Source organism: Papio anubis, chromosome 1 (genome assembly GCF_008728515.1).
Source record: "Papio anubis isolate 15944 chromosome 1, Panubis1.0, whole genome shotgun sequence".
Taxonomy (NCBI): Eukaryota; Metazoa; Chordata; class Mammalia; order Primates; family Cercopithecidae; genus Papio; species Papio anubis.
In genome coordinates, this window is record NC_044976.1 from 96,401,152 (window position 1) to 96,424,710 (window position 23,559).

Below are 23,559 nucleotides of genomic sequence, written 5' to 3' on the forward strand. Positions count from 1 at the left end.
GTTTACATTTATAAGTCATCTAACTGTATTTTGTCACAAATTATTCATTTCATTTTTTAACAAATGTAAATTAGATAAGATTGTTTGAAGAAATTCAAAACCTAAACTTTAAAACAACAACAAAAATAGTTGTACTCAGGTTATCCTCCATTTAACTAAATTAAAAGTAGCCAGAGCTTTCATTATTTTTGGAACATATTATTGCCTGAAAAAAGAATGAATAATAAGCTGAATATCTGGGAGAATGTTTTCCTGTAATCAAAAGGAAGAATTGCATCTGACCAGTACTCTTGAAAACTATCAAGTACATCAAAAACAAGAAAAGTCTGGCAAATTTTAACAGACAAGAGAAGCCTAAGGACATATGACAAATAAATGTATAGCGGTGATTTTTATGATATCCTGGAACAGAAAAAAATGTAAAAATTAAGAAAATCTGAATAAACTAAGAACTTTAGCTAATAATCATGGATCAATATTATTTCATTAATTGCAACAAATGTACCACACTAATGTAGGGTGTTAATAATAGGGGTAATTATGAGTGCATATGGAAACTCTCTGTACTACTGTCACAATTTTTCCATAAATCTAAAACTGTTGTAAAATATATTTTAAGAATAGAGTTGATAGAATACACTGAAAAATATACACATAATGCATTTATTTCTCCTTTGGCTTTTATTTATAATAATTTTGAAGGTCTTTCAAAGCATAGACATTGCTTCCATGAAAAGCCTCAGACATACGTACAAATTCCTTGTGATTACAGAATACTGATGATAACAAAAAGCAACAATGACATTTACTATTTAATGACTCTTTAATATATCCCCAGCACTTTTTTAAAAGACTTTTATTTACTCTTATCTCCAATTATTTTATTTACTGTTATCATCTCTCACTATATAGGATGACCATTGCTTGATCAAAAATTCCTAGATGCAAGAAGAGACAGGACCAAATGCCTGATAATAATAAGAAACAATAAATAAAAGAAGCAAACTCCTAGGTAACCCAGAAATTTAAGTCAGAAAAAAAAAGACTTTTAAAAATAACCTTGATGAAAATTCAGGAAAAGGAAAGACCAAAAAAAAAAAAAATGAAACAATTAAAAATAGCACCAGAATACTGGAATCTGTTTGAAAAGAATCAAACTGATATTTTAGAACTAAATAAACTTTTTTTTTTTAATTATTATTATTATTATACTTTAAGTTTAGCAGAGATGCATGTACTTGTGCGGGTTTTATTTACATATGTATACTTATTGCCATGTTGGTCCTTTGCCCATCATTTCTTCATTTTACATCAATTATAACTCCCCAATGCAATCCCTCCCCCTCCCTCCCATGACCAGGCCCCGCTGTGTGATGTTCCTGTTACAGGTCAGAGTGATCTCATTGTTCAGGTTTCCCACCTATGAGTGAGAGAACATCTTGATTGTTTGGTTTCTGTTCTTGTGATAGTTTGCTAAGGTGATGGTTTCCAGCTGCATCCATTGTGTGTCCCTAAAGGGATAGCAAACTCATCCTTTTTAGCTCCATAGTATTCCATGGTGTATATGTGCCATTTTCTTAATCCAATCTGTCACTTTGATGGACATTTGGGTTGATTCAAAGTCTTTGCTATTAGCCAGATAGTGCTGCAATAAACATCGTGTGCATGTGTCTTTTATAGCAGCATAATTTGCATAATCGCTTTGGGTATATCCCAGTAATGGGATGGCTGGGTCATATGGGTACATCAGTTCCTAGATCCTTGAGGAATCGCCATACTGTTTTTCCACAATGGTTTGGTTGGTTTTACGATCCCGGAAAAAAACAGTGGAAAGAAGTGTTCCTATTTCTCCACATCTCCTCCAGCACCTGTTGTTTCTCCTGACTTTTGGATGATGCGCCGTTTCAACGGTGCAGTGATGCTCCTCGGCAAATGGTTTTGATTTGCATTTCTCCTGATGGCCGAAATTGGTGGTGAGCATTTTTTTCATACATGTCCTTGTTGGCTGTATGAATGCTCCTTCTTTTTTACCCAGAGAAATCTACGTTCATATCCTTTGCCCACTTTTGATGAGTTGTTTGTTTTCTTACATGAAATTTGTCAGGTTCTTTGTAGGTTCTGGATATTAGCCCTTTGTCAGATGAGTAGATTGCAAAAATTTTCTCCCATTCTGGCAGGTTGCCTGTTCACTCACAGTGGTAGTTTCAGCAACGTGCGGAAGCTCTTTAGTTTAATTAGATCCCATTTGTCGAATTTTAGCTTTGCTGCCATTGCTTTTTTGGTGTTTTTTAGACGCTGATGCTGCCCATTACCTATGTCCTGAATGGTACTGTTTCCTAGGTTTTCCTCTGGGATTTTTATGAGGTATTAGGAGTCCTAACATTTTAAGTCTCTAAATCCATCTTGAATTAATTTTCATGTAAGGGGTAAAGAGGAAAGGATCCATTTCAGCTTTTCTGCATGGCTAGCCAATTTTCCCAGCACCATTTATTAAATGGGAATCCTTTCCCCATTTCTTGTTATTTTTTTTCTCAGGTTTGTCAAGATCAGATGGCTGTAGATGTGGTATTATTTCTGGGGACTCTGTTCTGTTCCATTGGTCTATATCTCTGTTTTGGTACCCAGTACACCATGCTGTTTTACAGTTACTGTGGCATGGTATAGTTTGAAATCGAGCAAGCGTGATTTTTCGGCTTTGTTCTTTGACTTAGGATTGTCTTGGGAGATGCGGGCTCTTTTTGGTTCCATATGAACTTCAAAGCAGTTTTCCAATTCTGTGAAGAAACTCATTGTGGTAGCTTGATAGGATGGCATTGAATCCGCCTAAATTACCTTGGGCGAGTATGGCCATTTTCACGTCAGTGATTTCCTATCCATGAGCATGGTATGTTCTTCCATTTGTTTGTATACTCTTTTATTTCACTGAGCAGTGGTTTGTAGTTCTCCTTGAAGGGTCTTTACATCCCATACGCTAAGGATTTAGTTCTAAATTGTTGATTTCTCCTCTTTAGGCAATTGTAGGTGGAAGTTCATTTCTGATTTGGCTCTCTGTTTGTCTGTTACTGGTGTATAAAGAGATGCTTGTGATTTTGCATTAATTTTTGTATCCTGAGACTTTGCTGAGTTGTAGCATCAGCTTAAGGAGATTTGGGGCTGAGACAATGAGGTTTCAAATATACAATCATGTCATCTGCAAACAGGGACAATTTGACACCTTTCTTTTCTAACTGAATACCCTGGCAGGTTTCCTTTCTCTTGCCTAATTACTAGCGGAGAACAGCACTATATTTGAATAGGAGTGGTGAGAGAGGGCATCCCTATCTTAATGCCAGATTTCAGGAATTTTCAGTTTTGCATTCAGTATGATATTGACTATTAGGGTTTGTCATGACCAGCTCTGCTATTGCGTTCCATCCAATACCGAATTTATTGAGGGTTTTTAGCATGAAGGGATGTTAATTTTGTCAAAGAAAGCCTTTTCTGCATCATTGAGATAACCATGTAGTTCTTGTCTTTGGTTCCTGAAATTTTATATGCTGGTTATGTTTTATTATTGATTTGAATGTTGAATAGCCTTGCATCAGGGATGAAGCCCACTTGATCATGGTGGATAGCTTTTGATGTGTTATTGAATCAGTTTTGCCAGTATTTTATTGAGGATTTTGCATCGATGTTCATCAGGGATATTGGTCAAATTCTACTGTTATGTCTCTATGAAGGCTTTGGTATCAGGATGATGTTGGCCTCATAAAATGGAGTTAGGAGGATTCCTCTTTTTCATGATTGGAATAGTTTCAGAAGGAATGGTACCAACTCCTCCTTATACTCTAGGTAGAATTCTGGCCTAATAGATCCATCCTGGGGTCCTGGACTTTTTGGTTGGTAGGCTATTAATTATTGCCTCGAATTTCAAGAACTGTGATTATTCAGGGATTCCAACTTCTTCCTGGTTTAGTCTTGGGAAGGTATTGTAAGTGTCAGGAAATTATCCATTTCTTCTAGGAACGTTTATTTGCATGAGGGTGTTTATAGTATTTACTCTGATGGTAGTTTGTATTTCTGTGGGGTCATTGGTGATATCCCTTTATCATTTTAATTCGCGTCGTTGATTCTTCTCTTTTTCTTCTTTATTAGTCTTCATTGGTCTGTATCAATTTTGTTGATCTTTTCAAAGCCATGTTTCCAGTTGGTGATGATGATGATTTTTTTGGAGGTTTTTGTGTCTCTATAAACACAAGTTCCTGCCTTCTACAGTCTTAGTTATTTCTTGCCTTCTGCTAACTTTTCGAATGGAGTTTTGCTCTTGCTCGATTATTTTAATTGCGATGTTAGAGTGTCAATTTTGATCTTTCCTGCTTTCTGTTGTGGCGGGCATTTAGTGCTATAAATTTCCCTCTACCGCTGCTTTCAAAATGTGTCCCCAGGGAATTCCTGGTATGTATGCTGGCTCTCGGTTTCAAAAGAACATCTTTATTTCTGCCTTCATTTCATTATGTACCCAGTAGTCATTCAGGGAGCAGGTTGTTCAGTTTCCATGGTTGAAGGCGGGTTTTGATTGAGTTTCTTTAGTCCTGGTTCTGGTTTGATTGCACTGTGGTCTGAGAGACCAGTTTGTTACTAATTTCTGTTCTTGTATACACATTTTGCTGAGGGAGTGCTTTTAATTATATGAAGGTCAATTTGGAATTAAGTACGATGTGGTGCTGGGGAGAATGTATATTCTATTATTTGATTTGGGGTGGGAAGTTCCCGCTATAGATGTCCTGTAATGGGTCTGCTTGCTGCAGAGATGGGAGTTCAATTCCTGGATATCCTTATTTAACTTTCTGTCTTGTTGATCTGTCTAATGTTGACAGTGGAGCATTGAAGTCTCCCATTATTATTGTATGGGAATTCTAAGTCTCTTTGTAGCCAGTCTCTAAGGACTTGCTTTATGAATCTAAGGTGCTCCTGTATTGGGGTATATATATTTAGGATAGTTAGCTCTTCCTGTTAAGATTAGTCCCTTTACCATTATGCTTGATAATACTTTGCTTTTGTCTCTTTTGATGTTCTTTGATGGTTTAAAGTCTGTTTTATCAGAGACTGGGATTGCAACTGCTTTTTTGTTCTCCTTTGTATTAAATCTTCCTCCATCCCTTTATTTGACCTATGTATGTCTCTGCGTGTGAGATGGGATACCTGAATGCAACGGACTGATGGGTCTTGACTCTTTATCCAGTTTGCCAGTCTGTGTCTTTTCATTTGGAGCATTTAGTCCATTTACATTTAAAGGTTAAGATTGTTATGTGTAGAGACTTGATCCTGCCATTATGATATTAACTGGATTTATTTTTGCTCGTTAGTTGATGCGGTTTCTTCCTAGCCTCGATGGTCTTTGTTTTGGCATGTTTTGCAGAAATGGCTGAGGTACCGAGTTTGTTCCCTTTTCCATGTTGAGTGCTTCCTTCAGGGTCTCTTGCTTGGAGCGGGCCTAGTGGTGACAAAATCTCTCTAAGCATTTGCTTATCTGTAAAAGGATTTTATTTCTCCTTCATACATGAAACTTAGTTTGGCTGGATATGAAATTCTAGGTTTTAAAAATTCTTTTCTTCTTTAAGAATGTTGAATGTTATTTACTCTCTTCTGGCAGAGTTTCTGCGAGAGAGAGATCACATGTAGCCGAGTCCTGATGGGCTTCCCGCTGTATTGCGGTGGCCCGGCCTTTCTCTCTGGCTGCCCTTAAGATTTTTCCTTCATTTCAACTTTGTTGAATCTGGCAATTACATATTGTCTTGGAGTTGCTCTTCTCGAGGTATCTTTGTGGGCGTTCTCTGTATTTCCTGGATTTGAATGTTGGCTGGCCTGCCCTACTAGGTTGGGAAGTTCTCCTGGATGATATCCCACCGAAGAGTGTTTTCCAACTTGGTTCATTTCTCCCTCACTTTCAGGCTTTTAATCAGACGTAGATTTGGTCTTTTTACATAATCCATACTTCTTGCAGGCTTTGTTCATTTCTTTTCTTCTCTTTTTTCTTTTAGTTTCTCTTCTGTGTTCCATTCATTTGATCCTCTCAATGGCTGATACTCTCTTCCAGTTGATCCGAAATTAGTTCCCACTTCAAAGGCTTGTGGCGGCTTGTGCGTTTGTCCGCGTATTTCACCAAGTGTCATGGTTTTCATCTTTCATTTCGTTTATGACCTTCTGCATTAGTACTTCTAGCCGTCAGATTCTTCCACTTTTTTCAAGTTTTTAGTTTCTTTAACGTGGGTCGCATGTGAATTCCTCGCGTGAAATTTGATGGACTGGGCATACCTCTCATCTCGTCAAAATTAATTTCTCCGTCCAGCTTTGATCCGTTGCTGGCGATGAGCGCAAGCTCCTTTGCGGGGAGATCGCTCTTATTTTTGAATTTCCAGCTTTTTCTGCCCTGCTTTTTCCCCATCTTTGTGGTTTATCTGCCTCTGGTCTTTGATGATGGTGATGTACTTTGGCAGTGGGGTTTTGGTGGCGTAAGGTGTCCTTCCTGTTCGATAGTTTTTCCTTCGCAGGTGGGACCCTTGGCTGCACTACTTAGAGTCTGTTGGAGTTGGCGGGTCCACTCCAGACCCTGTTTGCCTGGGTAGCTATCAGTAGCAGAGGCTGCAGAGGGCCAGAATATTTCTGAACAGCGAGTGTACACCTGTCTGATTCTTGCTTTGGAAGCTTCCTCTGAGGAATTAGCCTCCGCACCGAGGGTGTGGGGTATCAGACTGCTTTGGTGAGGGGGGATGTCTCCCAGTTAGGCTACTCGGGGTCAGGGACCCACGCCAGGCAGGCAGTCTGTCCGCTGTCAGATCTCAGCCTCCCGTGTGTTGGGAGATCCACTGCTCTCTTCAAAGCTGTCAGACGAGTGTCGTTTTGCGTCTGCAGAGGTTTCTGCTGCTTTTGTTGTTGTTGTTGTTATTTGTTGTTGTTGTGTGGCTGTGCGCTGTCCCACAGAGGTGGAGTCTACACAGAGACAGGGAGGTTCCTTGAGCTGCTGTAGGCTCTGCCACCCAGTTCAGCTTCCAGCAGCTTTGTTTACCTACTTAAGCCTCTCCAGCAATGGTGAGCCCTCCCCAGCCCCACCAAAGCTGCTGCCTTGCCGGTAGATCACAGACTGCTGTGCTGAGGGAGGCTCCGTCAGGCGATGGGACCACTCCCGGCCAGGTGTGGGACTATGATCTCCTGGTGGTATACCTGTTTGGCCTGCAATGTGGGGTGGGAGTTACCCGATTTTTCCAGGTGTTGTGTGTCTCTCAGTTCCCTGGCTAGGAAGGGATTCCCTTCCCCTTAGCTTCCCAGGGTGGGGCGATGCCTCAGCCCTGCTTCAGCTCTCGCTGGTGGGGCTGCAGCAGCTGACCAGCACCCGAATGTCTGGCACTCCCCAGTGAGAGATGAACCCAGTACCTCAGTTGAAATGCAGAAATCACCGGTCTTCTGTGGCCAAGCAAGCTGGGAGTTGGAGACTGGAGCTGTTCCTATTCGGCCATCTTGCTCCGCCCTCCTAAATAAACTTTTTAAAATAACAGCTAATGCACAGCTTTCACAGCATTTGTGGTGGTTTAACAGTATTTGTGTTGTTCAGTGTACCTTCAGCAATGAACAGTTACGTCTGCCATGTAAGAATGGTTCTTCTACATATATTTTCTGAATATATAGTAAGAATGTGGTATGAAATTAAATTCATGAGTAATAAAACTGAAATATAAAGGGTAAATAATTAGCAAGCAAAGGATCATAAAACAGATAAGTGGCAGAGGCAGGATTTATACTAAAGCATACTGTTCATGGTGCAATAGATTACAGAATCTAGTTACAGTGATCTTATTCAGCTATGGTCCATATCTTGATGTAAACACACACACACACACACACACACACATTCATACACATACAAAAGTTCTTTTCAATATAAGTTGGAGGACACATAGCTAGTCCATTAGATTCATTGCACTTTATATTAAGTAGTTTTTATTACATAGTTCTTTTAGTTGTGGTCTTTCCATCAGTTCAATGAAAAGTTTAATAAGTTAAAAGTCTATTTCTTTTAATCAGGAGATTAGGATCTGTTTCTTCCCCCAGATTAGATCAGATTTATCACTGTGTTTGTCAGTCTTTGGTAGTGTCTCTAAAAGAAGTTAATAATAAATCATTAAGCTGTCAAAGTATAATATCCAAAAGTCAACACAGAAATATCTTATACACACAGAAGAAAAATGTGTGAAAGATTATATTTACCTCATCAACAAATAAAGAATAAAGATAGTAAAATCTGAGTCAAGGGCATTTGAGGCTGCCATGGCTTAACTGGTGAATTCTATAAAACACATAATAACAATTTATGCTAATTTCTCACAAATACTTCTAGAACATACAAGAGGGATTTACTCAGGAATGCAAGGTTGGTTTACATCAAAATATACCATATCAGTAGAATAAAAGACCAAAAAAAATCACACAATCATATTAAAAGATGCAGAAAGGGCATTTGACAAATTCAACATCCCTCATGACAAAAGCTCTCAACCAACTACAAATAGAAAGAAACTTCTTCATCTTAATAAAAGGCCTCTACAAAAACCCACAGTTAACATCTCACTTTACAGTGAAAACTGAATGCTTTCCTCCAAGATCAAGACAAGAACGTTTACTGCATTGGTCAAGGAGTCAAAGTTCCCCAGAGACCCAGAACGAATAAGATGTATGTGGGATGTGTGTGTGTGTGTGTATACATATATGTGTGTGTGTGTGTGTGTGTGTATGTGTATAAAATATGAGATTTATTATAGGAAACTGGTACACAATTAGGAACCTGCAAATTTCCAAGATCTGCAATTTGAGTCTGCCAGCTGGAGACACAGAAGAGTGAATGTTTTAGTTCAAGTCTCAGTTGGAAGGTCTGAGAGCCAGTTAAGTTTTAATTTTAGTTCTAGTCCAAGAGTAGGGGAGAAAGCCAATGTTTCACTTCAAAGGTAGTCAGACAGGAAGAATTCTGTATTTTTCAGGACACAGCTAGCCTTTTTGTTTTATTCAGTCCTTTAACTGATTAGATAAGGCTCACCCACACTTGGGAGGGCTATCTGCTTTACTAACCTGATTTAAATGTCAATCTAATTCAAAAACACTCTCACAGAAACATCCAGGATAAAATTTCACCAAAATACTTGGGCACACAAAGGTTCAATCAATCAGACACCTAAAATCAGCCATCACACTAACTTTTACAACTTCTATTCACCATAGCACTTGAAATGTTTACTACATAATTAGGCATAAAAGGAAGGAGGAAGTGACAGAGTGGGGAGGGATGGAGACTGAGAAGAAGAGAGAGGGAGGGAGGGAAGAAGGAAGGGAAGAAGGGAGGGAGGGAAAGAGAGAGAAAGAGAAAGACTGATTGAGAGAGAGAGAGAGAAGTTATCCAGATTGGAAAGGGAAAAACTATTTCTATTTCCATGTAAAATGATCTTATATATACAAAACCCTAACTAATCCACTAGAATACTATGAGAAGTAATAAAAGTACAGCAAACTTACAGGATACAAGATTAAGATGCAAATTAATTGTATTTCAATATGTTAGTAAGGAACAAATGAAAAATAAATTAAGACAATTCCATTTACAACAGCAACAAACAAAATAAATTATTCAGAACTATATGTATTAAAAACTGTAAGAAGTATCAAATTTATACGCTAAAAATTACAGAAAATTGTTGAAAGGAACTAAATAATATCTAAATAAATGAAAATACATCCCATGATCATGAGCCAAAAGATTAATTACTGGGATGGCTATACTATCCAAATTTATCTAAAATTTCAATACAATCCCTACTAAAATCCCTGCTGATTTTGCAAAAATTGACAAGCTGATCTTAAAATTCGTATGAAAACCCAAAGGATCCAGACTAGCTAAACTGAAAAATAAGAATGAAGCTAGAGGACTAACACTTCCTGATTTCAAAAATTACTGCAAAGCTAACATAACCAAGATAGTATGGTACTGACATGAGGATAAACATGTAGATCAATGTGATATAAGTATGAGTCCAGACAAAAGCCTTCACATTTATGTTCAATTAATTTTTGAAAAGGGATATAAGACAATTCATGGGAAAGAATATTCATTTCAAGAAATGGTGCTGGAATATCTGAATATCCACATGCAAAAGAATGAAGCTTGACCCTATCTCACACCAAATACAAAAATGAACTAAAAGTAAATAATAGATCTGGGAGTCTGAGAGGGAATGGACAATAACTGCTAATAAGTATGGAGGGTTTTTTTAGGGGTGATAAAATTGTTCTCAAATTGACTGTGGTGATGGTTGAAACTGCAAACGTACTAGACATCAGTGAATTATTAATTTCACTTACATGAACATGTATATGGGAAGTGAATATATCTCCTAAAAGCTGTTATGCTTTAAATCATGCATTTAAAGGAGGGAAATTATGTACTCAATTTAATAAAGGAATAATTGCATAAAATAGCTAGATTATATACAAAACTGGGCAATGACCTGTAGGGCAATAAAATATAACTTTTGGAGTCATTTTTCTTCTGAACAGAAATTGCATCTCTACTTGACACAAATCTACTAGTTAACATGTATATTCATAGGTTGAATTTTTAACAAAGAATAGAGAAGTGAGCCAATGGTTCTTTCTGCTAGAAAACTAAATAGTACTTAGTTGTTCCCTTGTATTTAAACAATACGTTAGTATGATAATAAAAAGACACAGTCATCTCCTTGACGTTACTTTCTGGTTTTGGATAATTTTACTTAATAATAATGAAAATGAGCAATTACTAACTTAGAATTAATCAGTCTATTCCTAAGCAAACATACTTAGTTCCTGCTGAAGCCCACTGATCTCTTCACTTAGTAAAAGCAACTGAGCAGGTCATCACTGTTAGAAATAATCTCAAAGTCACTTTCAGTATTCTTTCCTCCTCTTACATGACGCAGAAACACTTAATGTGATTCATTAATAAATATTTGTTGACTGCCTCCATGACTCAAAATTTCCATTGTATAATTAGAAGAGTCTTTGTAATATAAAAACAGTATAATGCCAAAAAAAAAAAAAAAAAACCGTGATCTGCAATTGGTAGACCACTTTTAAGGATACTTAGGGTAAAGAAGCACAGAAAAAAAACATAATCCAATTAAACACCTAAGTATCTTTCCACAAGAATATTGTTTCATGAGCCCCAAATTGGTTTCAAGATTGCACACAAAACGATATCACAAGATGAAAAAGAGACACATTTGAAAAATTGCAACAAATAAAATATTTAAAATTATACTTATGGCTCATGATTTTTCTATATCTGTCAAACTACGAGTGCCAGATCTACTACTGCCATGAAATTGTCTAATAATTCTTAACACTCTCATGACTCTTAAGTGTAACCTTTTCACCAAAATAAAATTTGTAGGAGGTTAAAAAATTGTTTTAAGTTAGTAAGGATTTATTGAATGTCTTCTAAATATAAAGCATTATGTATATGTTTATTTTTTTTTGAAAAAACAAGTATATGCTTCCTGATATCAAGATGCTTTAGCATCAGAGTAAGAAGTCATTTCAGCTAAGATGTCCAGCATCAGCTTTAAGTGGGTGACAGTCACAATGATTCTGCATGTGACTTGTCTGAGATAAGAGAGAATCATAGCCACATCATTCTTGATTGATATGAGTAAATATTCAAGAAAGTTCACAATAGGGCTTGGTGTAATGACTTGGCAATTTGGTTGAGGTAATTCATTCACTTGGGAAAGATTATTAGAAGATGTATTTGAAAAATATGCACGAACTAAATTATGGAGGATTCTGACTGGCAAGCTGAGGGATTAGTATTTAATTAAAGCTTTTTAATAGAAGGGTTCCAGTATTAAGAAACTAACTAGGAAAAATATTGAATAGATGATGTGGAAATTCTCAGAAAGGAAGGGGAAAGGTAGGGAGCCTGAGAGAGGTTACACAACGATGCCCAGAAAGAGGAAAGCATAGGCATGTATCATAGAACAAAGAAGCATGATTTTGAAAATGGGTTGAACCAACATTAAGCAACGATTCAGAAGTCACCTTTGCAATCTTTCTATTACAAATAACTTTGAAGAAATGGTAGATCACTCCATTGTTTAGGGATCTTAGTACTGAGAGCCAAAGACACTTAGAAACCTATTAGAAGGGGAACACCTCCTCAACTCTTCCCACAGAGAATGTCAAGATCAATATCAATTTTTTTCTCTCATAGCAAGTGGGAAGATTTCTTGAGCCCTCCTTCTACATGAGAGGTTTGATTTCTATTCTGTGAGCTCTTCATTCTTTTTAAAAGTAAAGGCTAGAAAATTTAAATTTAGAAGGGTACTTTATAGACACCCCAGCAGTCTCCTTCTAGAAAATATACACTACTTCAACTGGTTCATGTTATTCAATCAGTTACAAGCATTTCAGTGTTCCATCATGTGAAGAAAAATGTACAGGGCTATGTCAGGAGGGATACAAAATACATACCTGATTTTTTTGTGCATAGAGATATTTTATGTACAAAACATTAGGACTTTCAATCCTTCTAACAAACATCTAAAGACAAAAATAATATTTGAAATGTTTGTTGTTTTCAAATAAACACATTAGGCATTGATTGTTCTTTGGCCCACTAATTTACCCACAATTTGCAGGTGTTGAATTTTCTATTAGTCCTTGAGGTTTTTAAAGCATGTTCATAAGCACAACACGTGCCATTTAGGTGAGTTAATTTTAAAATAATTTAACTTCTATACTTTGCTTTTTATTTTAAAATTACAGCATGAAACTGCATTAGTGTCATTCCTCCACAATTTAATGATTTCTAAAGTCATTATCAAGAAATGGAAAACTCACAAGCCGCTACCCTGTCATATGGTATAACTAATTTAACAAATAGTCCTATCATATTCAAGTCTTCATATCACTACAAGATTATCAATACAGCTGGTGGATTTATTTTAAAGTGTTCTTCCTTCTTCCAATGACAGTTTTCACAGATGGAAGCACCCTTCCAAGATAAACTCCAATCTGCTGCATTTAAAAAAATACTTGGGCTAAACTTCAAGAAGTTTGCATATGTGAGAAGGGTGAATTAACATTACTTTTATTTCTGGCTCAAGCTGTAATGGTGAATGTACTGATGTACATTAATTGAATAGAAAATGTCTCTAGCACCACACACAGAAAGTACATGCACACAGAACACTCTTTCTGTCAAGCTATCACCTTCCCTCAATGAACAACCTGTGGGTCCTCAAATATTTGGCAAAGGAGAATGTAAACGTATCATGAACAGAACACATGAAAATTCCTGCCCTCATCATACTCATACTCTTATAGAAAAAAAAAATGGAGATAGACGAATAGGTTTGACTAGCTTTATTCTGAAAAATTCTTTTCATATCTTAGATATACTACATTTTAGATCAGTTTTATACAATATGATTCATTTTTAGAACTATACATTTAGTTCAGCGAGCCTCGTTTAAGCCTATACATGTAAGGAAATTAACAATCATTCTTATAGAAGATAAAGTTTTTATTGATCCTGAGACATTTAACTGGAACAAAAACACAGGCACATACAAGCGAGCAGGCGCGCGCACACACACACGAACTTTGCAATCATCAACTGAATTTGAATTCTGCTTATACTATGCACAAGCAATACAACTGGGGAAATGTCATATCTCTAAGTCTCAGTTTCATCACTTGAGACATGAAGATCAAAATTCTTTGTCAGGCATATTTATATTATGCATATATTTTTTTTAACTTTGCATGGATAAGATGCCTATTCCATTACTACTATAGAATAGATTCAATGAACTTACGTCCCCACTCTATCCCTTTAGGCTTTCTGTTCCTAAAAAGATTTTGTTAAATGTTAATACTGTGAGTTTAAGATTTTAGTATTTATTAAATAAAACTCATGTTCGGAAGTAGAATAAGAAATATAGAAAGAAAGAAGCAACAAAGTATGTAGAGAAAATCACCAATCTACCAAACCATAAAAAATCAATGACATAGGGGCATATAAATGGTGATGTAATTTTTTATATAGAACCTATATAAATTTTAAGTCACTTCTATTACTCCTATTTTCTGCAACCTATCCTCCCTGCTTTATTTAATGAACTTGCGAACTTACAATTTTCCCCATGAGTTAGTAAAAATAACTGAGTCTATGTATGCACATGTATTCAATTCATTATTCATCAAATATGTGAAAGCGGTTTTGGTAAGCACTAGATAGGAATGAAGAATCAATATTGTTGCCTCTATATTGTTCCAGCTAAATGAAATAAAACTTTCATCTGTATCAAAACCCATTCTTTTCATACTTTATATCAGGTAACATTTCTTTTAAAGACCTTTACCAATACTTCAGCTTTTTTCCAATTGGAAGCATAATGCCAGAAAGCACTTTGTACAACAGAATATTGATGATTGTGTTTGTTAATATATATTCGTGATAGTCTTATATTTTTTATGACATGTCTTATTTTTTGTTTTATTAAGGTCAGAGATCATATCTAATCAATCCCTTTTGGCTGTAAGCATGTAGTCAACTACATATATAATACTAGAAACTGAACTACTGATTACTACTTATCGTCGTCTTTTTAGACAGAGTCTGGCTCTGTCACCCAGGCTGGAGTGCAGTGGCAAGATCTTGGCTCACTGCAACCTCCACCTCCCAGGTCTAAGTGATTCTACTGCCTCAACCTCCCGAGTAGCTGGGACTACAGGCATGCACCATCACGTCTGGCTAATTTTTGTATTTTTTTAAGTAAAGATGGGATTTTGCCATGCTGGCCAGGCTGATCTTGAACTGCTGACCACAGGCAATCCAGCCACTTCAGCCTCCCAAAGTGATGGGATTACACGCATTAGTCACTGTGCCTGGCCTACTTATCTTTTAATATTGAAAATGAACATCTCTATAAAAGGCAAAAATAAGAAAGTGCTTTATAGTTTTTCAATTACCAATTAAAATTAAGTAACATGAATATATGTTCTAAAATTATAAAAGTCCCACTTTATCCAGGGAAAATAATTATAAATGCAATAAATTTTATAAGAAATTTAGAGACTTAAGATTTTCATTTCCAGTAAGTTATTAAGAAATTTGAAGAGAGAAATAAAAAGATGAAATATTGTTTTATTTAGTGTAGCAGAGTTTGTATAATTTGCTTCAAAGCGATAGGATACTTTTCTACATCTAAACACTAATACAAATACAAAAACAAAGATGTCAAAGCTAGTCATCATTAGAGTTGAAAAAAAGCACTGGGCATTGAAAGAATTCTACAATTTCATTTACGAATATTACACAGCTTGCAAGCAAATGAGAATGTTTACGTTTGAGAAATTATTGAATGGTAAAGATTATTATTCAAAGAATCTCCCATGTTAATGTAAAATATATATATATTCAAACATATATAACTTACATATAAAATGCCAAAAACTTTTTATTTAATGATTATTTATGCCATGCCAAAAGACACATGATTATTTATGCCATTAAATCTAGACTGTAATATCACACCATTTGTTCGATACAAAAAATGTTAGACTATAAAGTGAGAGTTTGTTCTTTATTGATAAGAATATGAGTAATTCCTTAATTGACAGACTGCTGTGATGCATAGTACAGTGTGTTAATTATATTCTACAGTGGACATAAAAAGGTTTTTCAAAAAAGTCTCCATTCTAAGTACATTAATTTAAACCCATTAATAGCTTCAAAATATAATTAATATCGATTCTAATAATTTACTTTAAAAATTTTAATTTTTCAAAGTAGTTTTCAAAAATACTAAACCCAAATTTCTTTAACACGAAGTCTATTACATTATACTTTTTACCCAAGATTCAAGATGTTAATAGCACTTATACAATTCAGTCATGATAGCAGATGTTCCAGCCTTTTATATTTTAATAATAGCTCATAATCTGCATATTTGTTAATATCGATAGTATAGCATAATACAAAGGCACACTGAACAAGAAATCTAGAAAATTCAGTTATACTATCAAGCAGCTGTGTGATTAGCTTTGCTGGGTTTCAAATTTCTATACAATGAGATGCCTAGTTCAATTACATTTTCTTTTGGTCAATATTCTGTTACACTGATTTTTGCTTACTAATATTAAAAAATACCCAAACTAGTATCCTATGTGTTTCTTTATACAGAATTTTCCCTGTCTTAATATTGTAAAAGAAACCAGTTGTGATTCCAATTTAATTTACATATATTTATTTAGTTTTTATGTCATTAGTGTGTTTAAAAATAATTTAAATTTTATCAAATATTTACAAAAGCATATGTTTAAATTTGTCTATACTACACACAACTACAAACAATATGTTACTTGTTTCATATAAAATTGGCTTAAGATGTATAATGAAAATCCTTTCCCATTTATACTAACATAACTCTTGGATCTTAAGTTGTTTACATTTTGTAACTTACAATTGACTAACATTTGCTTTGAGCTACAGGCTTTTCAAATCTGAATTTCCTCTATTAAAGCAAAAGTGAATAAAATCAGTGACCATTATACATTGTATCAGCTGTGGTTAAAAGTAAAACTGAACCAGGAGCCATAATCCCAGCACTTTGGTAGGCCGCGGCAGATGGATCATGAGGTCTGGAGATCGAGACTATCCTAGCTAACACGGTGAAACCTCATCGCTACTAAAATACAAAAAATTAGCCAGGTGTGGTGGCACACACCTGTAGTCCCAGCTACTCGGGAGGCTGAAGCAGGAGAATCGCTTGAACCCAGGAGGAGGAGGTTGCAGTGAGCCAAGATTGAGCTACTGCACTCCAGAGCAAGACTCTGTCACAAAAAAAAAAAAAAAAAAAGGAAAAATGTAACCTTGTGAAGTTTATATATATATATATATATATATAAACAGAAACAAGATAGATTTTATATAAGCATTAATAATTCAATAGATAATGTTATATCCATCTATCCTCTTCACACCATGTATTAATTAAGATGTGCTATTTTAAAAATAATACTCCAGTCCTTTGTCTTTAACTCTAGTAAATTTAGTATTCCACAATTTGCCAGATTCAAGACTAGGAAGTTATTTATTAAAATTAAAGTCTGGATTCTGGAAAATTTCGTTAATCGTTACATTAACTACAGTAACATTAGTGATAAATGAATGAGTCAAAGTGTGCATACATTTACATTAATAATTAGAAATTAATATTTCATTATAGTCTGAATATTATGCTCAATATTTATTCTGTAGAACTCTTTTTCAGCTTACAAAGCTAGTTTTACATGCAGGAAAAAGCTAGGATACTTTGAAAATAAATGTAATATCAAGGAGATACTTCTAGTTAGTAACAAAATATACTACACAGCATAGGAATTAAAAAAGCTTGGTCCTATTACATATAGATAGGTAGTACAAAGAAGATTTGAAAACAGATCTAAATAAATATGGAATTAAATAGGCAATAAAGGTGGCATTAGTATACTAGAACATTATTCAAAAATCATATTTGGAACTATTTTAGCCATTTGGGGGAAAAATCTTGATCTTTCACTCACTCTTTATACCACAATGAAAACTCAGAATAGGGTCTGTCATGTGCTATTGTAAAACCTCTCAGTTTTATTTTATTTAATTTTACTACTGAATTTTAATATATTATTTTTATTATAAAATATATGTTCATTATAAGAAGCAAAGTAATTTAGAAATTTATAAGGAAAATGTTAGAAACCTAGCTTCACCCTACACTAACCTCAATCAAATGAAGAAACTAAAGTTAAATTACATCCTCTCCTTTTTTGTTTATATACAGATGAACTTTTTTTCTAAAAATACTGTCATGCTGTTCACATTACTATGCATTTTGTCCTTTTTCACTTACTACAAATATACTTTTAGACCAATAAATACAAAATGCACTTTTAAGAATTGCTTCTTAACCTTCCATAATATAAATATAACTTAATAGATTGAGCTGATACTGAAGTCTTTACCAATTTTTTATTACTTCAAACGATGCTATAATTGCTTTAAACAAAACCCTTGTATATGTGTCCCTTTACGTTGTAATTACTTTATTTCTCTAGGTAGAACGAATTAATAAAGCATGCTGGTGAAACAGTACATATATTTTTAATTCTCAAATATATACCCACCACATAAAAGTTCTTTCCTTCCACCTGAGTAATATAGGTGTTTACTTTCCAACTTCAACAATTTGATGAGAGAAAACTGGTATCTCATCTTTTCCCTTACATCTTGCTGACTAATATGCAAGTAGGCTAACTTCAATATGATTAATAGTCACTTCTATGACTTCTATAATAGTAAAATCTTTGCCCATGCCTGCACTGAGTTATCCAAATTTTCAGGAGCTCTTTGATTAACGAAGACGTTAACACATGGACTGAAATATGTATGGCAAACAATTTTTCACTTGGTTTCAAGTGTGGTTAGTTTTTTGTTTTAAAATACATTTTTAAAATGCAGGTAGTCAAATTTGCTCTCCTATACTTTATAGCTGAATGTAATTTAAATTATACTTAAATACGTATTTTTAATATGTAGAAGGTTAGTCCACCTGAAAAGTATTCTAGGAGATAACCTATGAACGATTGTAAAAGTAAAGTCAAAATTATTCCAGAACTACTTATTGAGGAAGTCATTCATTTTCCACTGAATTGAAATATCTTCCTTATTATATATTACATACTCATATTTACTTGGTTATATTTATAGATTCTCATCTGTTTGAGAAATGTATATTCCTGCACCAATACTACATTGTTTTGATTACAGTAGCTTTATAGTATCAGTATCTGATATAATACATATTTTTGTCTTATTTTTTAAAGTTTCTTTCTTCCATATATCTCCCCAATTACTATTCCTATATTTTCCTACAAAACCTCTGGATTTTTATCGATCTAGACTATCCACTCATTCTTAAATATCTATTGCTCCTTTCCAGGGCATATTCAGAACTAGTTATCTGCTATGACTCTTCTAATTAGAAATTAAAATTATAGGAAAAGAGCTTTTAAGTCATCTTAAATGTACCCATGAATAGGCATGTCCAAGGACTGAAAATAACAAGGCAGTAAGTAGACCAGAGAAATCAATGGGAATCATCTTAAAGGCATTTGCCAAACCATGTAAACAAACGCTTCTGTTTTAAGGGTCTCTGAGAACATACGTTTTTTAAAAAAAAATCCAAGGTCCACCTAAAGTCTGAGTCTAACATAAGACTCAATAATAAAGCTAGGATTGCATAAGTCCACATCACCAGAAAGAGAAATTAAAATTAATCCTACCTAGGTCCCACCAGGAATTGCACAGAAACTTTTCAGTCTTAAACTTGGGTACACAAGAAAAAGAGGGAAAATAATGTCCTCAGCAAATTAAATTTATAATTTTTATTTTTGGCCTTATTCACACAATCTTGGTGACTTGAAAAAAAAACATCAAGTGTGGAATTTAGTTTAAGGTGGTCCCAGAGGACTGGCGGTAAAGCCACTGCCTGAGGGAAGCAAATATAAATCCCTTGTAAAGAAACATGTATTCTTCACGGTTCTCAGAGAATTTCCTCCAATAAGGCATCAACACAAATGAGCAGAGTAAGAAATAATAATAATAATAATTCAATGAACTTTAGGCAACACAAAGCACTCAGTGGAGGCAACAGATAGCATAGACAGTATCATCAGACTCACAGAGACTTTGAATAGTAAAACTGACAATATGAAAATGAGTATTTTAAGTTTTAAGAAATAAAAGGCGGCCAGGCACGGTGGCTCAGGCATGTAATCCCAGCACTTTGGGAGGCCAAGGCGGGAGGATCACGAGGTGAGGAGATCGAGACCATCCTGGCTAACACAGTGAAACCCCGTCTCTAATAAAAATACAAAAAAAAAAAAAAAAAATTAGCCAGGCATGGCGTGGTGGTGGGCGCCAGTGGTCCCAGCTACTTGGGAGGCTGAGGCAGAAGAATGGAGTGAACCCGGGAGGCAGAGTTTGCAGTGAGCGGAGATCGCACCACTGCACTCCATCCAGTCTGGGCGAGAGAGCAAGACTCTGTCTCCAAAAAAAAATTAAAATAAAAAAATAATAAAAGGCTCAAAAAGATTAATAAAAAGCTGGCAGATTAGAAAAAAAAAAAAAAAGCACCAAAAAACTCTCAGAAATGAAAGATATAATTGTAGCTCAAAACTCAATGGACCATTTTAACAGCACATTTGAAACTGGTGAAGAAATTATTAGTAAACTTCCAAGTAGAATTGAAGGAAATTATCTATAATGAAACCCCCACATTATAAATAAAAAGACAAATGTATGAAACATAAGAGTCCTTGAGAACAAAGTAAAAAGATTTAACAAGTATCTAATAAGAGCTTCATAAAGAAAGAGAGACAGTGAGTTATTTCCCAAAATGATGAAAGAAATCAATCCAGTTTCAATAATTCCAAAGAAAAATAAGTCGGACAAGTAAAAAGAAATATGGACTTAGATAAATCATGATAAAATTGTTGAACATCAAAAACTAAAAGATCTTTAAAACAGCACATCAAAGGCATATTAACCTCAAATGAACAGTAATTAGACTTCCATTCATTTTTCAATAGTAGCATTGTTTGATAAAAGGCCCCAAAATGGTAAGTTCTATGAGGTGAAAAAATAATAATAATCATTGCCAAGCCTGAATTCTACAGTTAGTGAAAAAACTTTTCAAAAGTAAAAAAATGGAAATAAAAATAGTTCAGAAACAAAAATTAAGATAGTCTGGCAATAACAACAAAAAACCCTTTCTGAATAAAATTTTATTTATTCCAAGTAGAACTGCTTCCACATGGAAATTGCGACATTGAAAAAATGGACAAAAATGTGATTTATTCACATTTAGAATTATTTAGAATTAAATTATTCACATTTAGAATTATTCTATGACACAAAACCCACTCACACTGATATTCTAAATGACACAAACCAACCCATAATACATACGCCAAAATTGGCAGGTCATCTGTAATGAAAACTGGCACATGAGTTCAGAATTACTTATTTAAATCACATGGCACACTCAACTCTGCAACTCTGAAGGATTATAGCCTGTGTACCTTCTAAGAATGTAACAGAGATAGAGGTGGGTGGGTGTGTGTGCATGTGTGTGCATGTAGAGCTTCATTAAGATATAATTCACATATCATATGTATACCAATTAATTTAGAACACTGATTTTTGATCACTCAAAACAGATACTCCATCACCACTGGTAGTCATTATCCACTTTTATAAATACTCCTCACCTATTTTTGCCCAAATCTCCAAACCAAGTCCCAGGAAATCACTTATCTATTTTCTGTTTCTATATATTTGTCTATTATGGACATTTTCTAAAATATTCCTCCTAAGTGTAATTCTGTAACTTTGGAGACATGCTGGTCAAAGGAGATAGAGGTTTTCTTTTGTTTTGTTTTAAAGCTTTGTTCTCTTGAGCACCATCTTATGGCAGATAGATAAGTCAATACTCTTGAAATGGATAGAGGGGTAAATACTTATTATCCAACAATAAAGATGAAGGAACTGACCTCGTGTACCAAGGGAAACCAGAAATCTTATCACCACTTTTTGTTGCATATAACTAAATCTTTACATTTTTAAAAATTACTGGGTGATAAATTATGAACTTTCTAACATTTTTTTTCTTCTACTTACTTCTTTAATATAATAGGAGAAAACTCAATCAACTTACATAGTAGATTATGTATTTGGACATTAGCTTCTAGGCACTGGGGAGCAACTACAGTTACTGAGCAAGGAAGTCACAATTTCAGCAAAGCTTTAGAAAATTATTCTGGTAATGATAAATACTTTGTTTGATAAGAGTATAAACCATTCAGCCATTGAAACTAAAAGGCAAGCTGGAAAGCAGAAGCACCAAATCTATGGGTTACATTTCTGCTTACATTTCTGCTTTTCTGCTTTGTAATAGCTGTAATATATGTGTGTGTATGTGTGTGTGTGTGTACAATATATATACAATATAGAGCCCTCTCGAGCATACATACATACATACATACACACATACAAACACAAACATATCAAGGTAACTTTCTTATAAATGCAAACATTATTATCAATAATTTCTGCTACTTCGATTTTGTTATTCCTTTAACTTCCAGTTACTTTTAATAAGGATCTATCACAAATAAAAAACTTTTCTTTTACATCGTGTCATTTAGTCAGCTTTTCTGTAACATATATTATACATTTATTTATCTATACACAAAAGCCACACGAATCTGAGTATACAGATTTTATAAACACATGCAAAATCATGGAAAATCGATGGCTTACAATTTGATGTAAAAGTTTTAAAGAGAACATATCGCTATTGTTTTAAATAAAGGATCCCGAAATCAAGGAATACTGTTTAAAACAGCCATTTATTTCACTATATTATAGACTGATCGCATGCATTCTCATATAAAGTAGTGTTTTTTAAAAGAAAATCTATCAAGAAATATAACCCAGTATTCACAGTTTGATGAATCTGAAATGTGTACTTCCAATTGAGAGATACAATTGCAAACAACAGCCTGCACAAACCAAACAGAGAAAAACTGACTGAGGGGGGACAATAGCATTGAGTGTACCTTTCAAAACTAGAGCTGTAATCCAGTTTGCAAGAAAATGAAGAATGGAAGTATTGGCCTAAACTCCACTGAATCTCAGAAGCCTAACACAATACAAAACAAGTGACATCCTTTTCTCAAAGAGGCGCAAGGCTCATTGAGTCTGGTGATTCAATTACTCTCTCAACCTGGAAAGAACCCCCTCCTGTGTTGAGGTCCACTGGCAAAGCAATGTGGGACAGACTACATTGTACACAGCTGGTAAATATCTAAAAAGCTACAGGCTTTAAAGAACAACAATTTTTGACCTTTTATAATTGCTACAGTGATTCTCCAACAAAAAATTACGAGAGTTTTTTTTCTAATGTTTAACAACATATTATCTTCTCAATTAATCATCTTCAAATATCTCATATTCATATAAAAATATTTTAAATAGATATCTAAGCACAATGTACCATTAGGTAAAGAATATGAACAAATTAATGAAACAGAAAGTGGATTTCCAAAAATAGAGATGACTGTGATCTTGCTTAGACATTTTATAAACTTCTCTAAGAATCCCTTTTGTCTTTTTTTCTACATATTGTGTAGACCCTGAATAAATGAAGTGTGTACTCAAAATAACTACTGATTCTGAAATATCTACGAAAAACCTCGGGAAGCATGGATCTTCTAAGATAGGCCGTCATAATTCTCATATTTCCTCATGCTTGATATGAAGAGTGGGAACTTAGATATATGTTTAGCGAAAATACTTTAGACTTCAAACTTTGGACACTCCTTTTCTGATGAGATCTTTATTAAAAATATGATTTTATAAGTAGCAATTTATTTCAAAAACAGCAATCACTT

The 23,559-nt window shown here is 34.6% G+C and overlaps 1 protein-coding gene across 5 annotated transcripts in view; it reads right to left on the minus strand.

Moving 5' to 3' along the window:
• Positions 1 to 23,559, minus strand: part of DPYD (dihydropyrimidine dehydrogenase) — an 869,249-nt gene that overhangs the window by 646,767 nt on the left and 198,923 nt on the right. The gene's annotated exons all lie outside the window — the stretch shown is intronic.